We start from the raw sequence: 4,574 nt of genomic DNA on the forward strand, positions 1-4,574 counted from the left end.
TTGGATGCACCGGCGAAGTTTGCACTAACTCTCGAGGTGAGAAAGGGCAATGCACGGTACCGAAGAGGCTAGCAATGATGGAAGGGTGAGAGTGCGTATAATCCATGGACTCAACATTAGTCATAAAGAACTCACGTACTTATTGCAAAAATCTATTAGTCATTGAAACAAAGTACTACGCGCATGCTCCTAGGGGGATAGATTGGTAGGAAAAGACCATCGCTCGTCCCCGACCGCCACTCATAAGGAAGACAATCAATAAATAAATCATGCTCCGACTTCATCACATAATGGTTCACCATACGTGCATGCTTCGGGAATCACAAACCTCAACACAAGTATTTCTACTAATCCACAACTACTCACTAACATGACTCTAATATCACCACCTTTATATCGCAAAACTATTGCAAGGAATCAAACATATCATATTCAGCGATCTACAAGTTTATGTAGGAGTTTATGACTAACCATGTGAATGACCAATTCCTGTCATCTCTCTAAATGGGTATAAGTGAAGCAAGAGAGTTCAGTTCCTTCTACAAAAGATATGCCCACGCTCTAACAAATATAAGTGAAGCAAAAGAGCATTCTACAAATGGCGGTTTTCTATATGAAGAGAAACAGGCAATCCAAACTTCAAATGATATAAGTGAAGCACATGAAGCATTCTATAAAGCCATACTCAAAAGATTTAAGTGAAGTGCAAAGAGCATTCTATAAATCAACCATGGACTATCTCATACCAGCATGGTTCATAAAGAAAACTGAAAACTAAATGCAAAAGACGCTCCAAGACTTGCACATATCGCATGAACGAAACGAATCTAAAAACATACCGATACTTGTTGAAGAAAGAGGGGATACCTTCCGGGGCATCCCCAAGCTTAGACGCTTGAGTATCCTTGAATATTTACTTTGGGTGCCTTGGGCATCCCCAAGATTGAGCTCTTGCCTCTCTTCCTTTTCCTCATATCGAGATCTCCTCGATCAAACACTTCATCCACACAAAACTTCAACAGAAAACTCGGCAAGATCCGTTAGTATAATAAAGCAAATCAATACTCTAAGTACTGTTGCAAATCAATTCATATTTTGTTTTTGCATTGTTTCTACTTTAGTATAGCTTTTCCATGGCTTAATCCACTGATAGAAATTGATAGTTTCATCAAAACAAGTAAAATATGCATCAAAAACAGAGTGTGTCAAAAACAGAAAAGTCTGTAGCAATTTGAACATTAACAATACTTCTGGTACCCCAAAAATTATACCAAAATTAGGAAAAATAAAAAACTTTACAGCAAGACAGTGCAAAAAGTTTCAGAACCGTTTGACATTCCAGTAAAAAACGTAAAATCGCGCACTACAGCCAAAGTTTCTGTCATGCACCTTACAAACCAACAAGCATCGTAAACATCCTAAAGGCAAACCTTGGCACATTATTTTTATAATACAATGGAATTGTACAAGGGGATAATTATTTTTATTAAAAGTTTCTGTAATTAAGATTCACAAAGTTTTCGTGAGCATGAACAAAGTCCAAGGAGCTCCCCCACTTCAACAGTGCTTGTCTTTCTCACTTTCACTTTCCTTTTTGAAAAGATTTGTGTTCCCCTCTTTATTTTTTTTGTTTTTAAACTATATAAAAGTACTCAACAGAAATAAATGACTCTCTAAAACTTCCGGGTTGTCTCCCTGGCAGCGGTTTCATTAAAGCCATTAAGCTAGGCATGTAGTGCTCAAGTAATGAATCCACCCGGATCCCAAGGTATATCAAAGTCAATTTTAATTAATAATGATTTGTAATTTAGTAGTGAGCACAAAATAACATATATCATGCAACAACAAAGTCTAACTCTCTTCCTATGCATCGGCATGTCATAAAAGAACAATTCATGCACACATAGTAAAGGCCAATGCATAGTATAAGCAGTTTCTTGCAATTTTATCATATTGGAAACATAGAGAGGTGGAGATATAGTTCCTCTCTCATAATAATTGCAAGTAGGAGCAACAATCACATGCATATTATATCTATAAAAATCATCATGTGAAGTAGTAAAATGCAACCCATAAATATAATCCTTAATAAGAGCAAACTTCTCCGATATAGTGTAGTTTGGAGAATTCAGAAAGACAATAGGACTATCATGCGTGGGTGCAATAGCAACAATTTCATGTTTAACATAAGGAACTATAGCAAGTTCATCTCCATAAGCATCATTCATATTGGCATCTTGGCCACTAGCATAGCAAGCATCGTCAAAAAGGGATATTTCAAACGAATTAAAGGGATCATAGCAATCATCCTTCGGTAAACACAAAGGGGAATTAAACAATGTATAAGTTGAAGAGTTAATCTCGTTAGAAGGTGTGCACGGGTAGCTAATCCGCTCTTCCTCCTTTTGTTCTTCGCTCTCCTCATCATCTTTTCATCCAATGAGCTCACAGTTTCAATAATTTCCTCTTCCATAGTTTCCTGCAAAATATTAATCTCTTCTCGGAGACTTTCTCAATAAATGCATCAATATTGGAATTGTATTCATAATTCTCATAACAATATTTAAGTATAGAAAAATTTTCAGGTTTGTAAACAGCATCATCAAGCTCTTCACACTCTTTAAACACAGATTCAATTTCATAAGCACCCATAAAAGCAACAAATTCTTCTATTTGTTCCACATCATAGTAATCATATATACCATTAGCATACGAAGCTAAGGTTTCATTATCATTAAATTTGCATGAAAAGGGAAGGTGTGGAGCCTTCATCCTAGAGCAACAAGTATAATCATATCTCAAGCATAGTTCCCGAGCATACCAATGCAACATTTGAATTAGATCCCATAATAGTTTCCCTTTTTGAGTCAAGCGACAATCCCTAAAGTATTCACGTTGATCTAACATGTCTTGCATTACATAATTGAATGGGGTTTTCTCAGGATTATTAAAGTAGTACATAATTTTTCACATAACTAGCATCGAGGGTTTTAGGAGGTTCCCCATCTCCATGAGTAGCAAGTACACCTAATTTTGTTGGTATTTCGTGTTCCATATCCATAACTAAAGATAGAGAACAACTAAGAACAGCAAATAAAAATTACTTAATGATAAAGCAAACAAGCACAAACGAGAATATTCACCCCACGATATGACTCCCGGCAACGGCGCCAGAAAAAGGTCTTGATAACCCACAAGTGTAGGGGATCAATTGTAGCCTCTTTCGATAAGTAAGAGTGTCGAACCCAACGAGGAGCTAAAGGCAGAACAAATATTCCCTCAAGTTCTATCGACCACCGATACAACTCTACGCATGCTTAGCGTTCGCTTTACCTAGAACAAGTATGAAACTAGAAGTAATTTGTAGGTGTCGTTGGATAGGTTTGCAAGATAATAAAGAGCACGTAAATATAAACTAGGGGCTGTTTAGAAGAAGACACAACTAAGTTAGTTTTAGTAGAGAGCTTTTTGTCACGAGAAAGTTATTTGTCCCTAGGCAATCGATAACTAGACCGGTAATCACTATTGCAATTTTATTTGAGGGAGAGGCATAAGCTAACATACTTTCTCTTCTTGGATCATATGCACTTATGATTGGAACTCTAGCAAGCATCCGCAACTACTAAAGATCATTAAGGTAAAAGCCAACCATAGCATTAAAGCATCAAGTCCCCTTTATCCCATATGCCACAACCCTCTTACTCGGGTTTATGCTTCTGTCACTCAAGCAACCCACTATAAGCGAATCATGAACATATTGCAACACCCTACAACGGGAACCCCTCACGCTTGCGCAACACAGAGGGCTCAATAGGACAACACCAATAATAAAACATGCAACTCAAACCAATCACGATCATCAATTAACCCATAGGACAAAACGGATCTACTCAAACATCATAGGATAGCCATACATCATTGGGAAATAATATATAGCATTGAGCACCATGTTTAAGTATAGATTACAGCGGGTAAAAGAGGGGTTACACCACTGCATAGAGGGGGGAAGAGTTGGTGATGAAGGCGGTGAAGTTGTTGGTGTAGATCACGGTGATGATGATGGCCCCGGCGATGTTCCGGCGCCACCGTAAGCGAGGGGGAGAGAGACCCCCTCATCCTTCTTTTTCCTTGACCTTCTCCCTAGATGGGAGAAGGGTTTCCCCTCTGGTCCATGGCCTACATGGCGTGAGAGGGGTGAGAGCCCCTCCGAGATTGGATCAGTCTCTCTGTCTTTCTCTGTTTCTGTGTTCTGGGATTCTGCCCTTTCACCGTTTCTTATATATCCAGAGATCCCTAACTCCGATTGGATTGAAATCTTCGCCTAGATTTTTCTATGAAAATTAGCTTTCTTGCGGCCAAAGAAGAGGAGTAACCTCCTATCGGGGTGCCCACGAGGGTCAGGGGCGCCCCCCTGCCTCGTGGCCCCCTTGGGCACCGTCTCGCGTTGGTTTTTCTTCCGAAAAATCATAAATATTCCAAAAATGATCTCCATCCGTTTTTATCCCATTTGGACTCCGTTTGATATGGGGTTTCTGCGAAACATAAAACATGCAACAAACAAGAACTGGCACTGG

This window comes from Triticum dicoccoides, chromosome 2B, assembly GCF_002162155.2.
Source record: "Triticum dicoccoides isolate Atlit2015 ecotype Zavitan chromosome 2B, WEW_v2.0, whole genome shotgun sequence".
NCBI lineage: Eukaryota > Viridiplantae > Streptophyta > Magnoliopsida > Poales > Poaceae > Triticum > Triticum dicoccoides.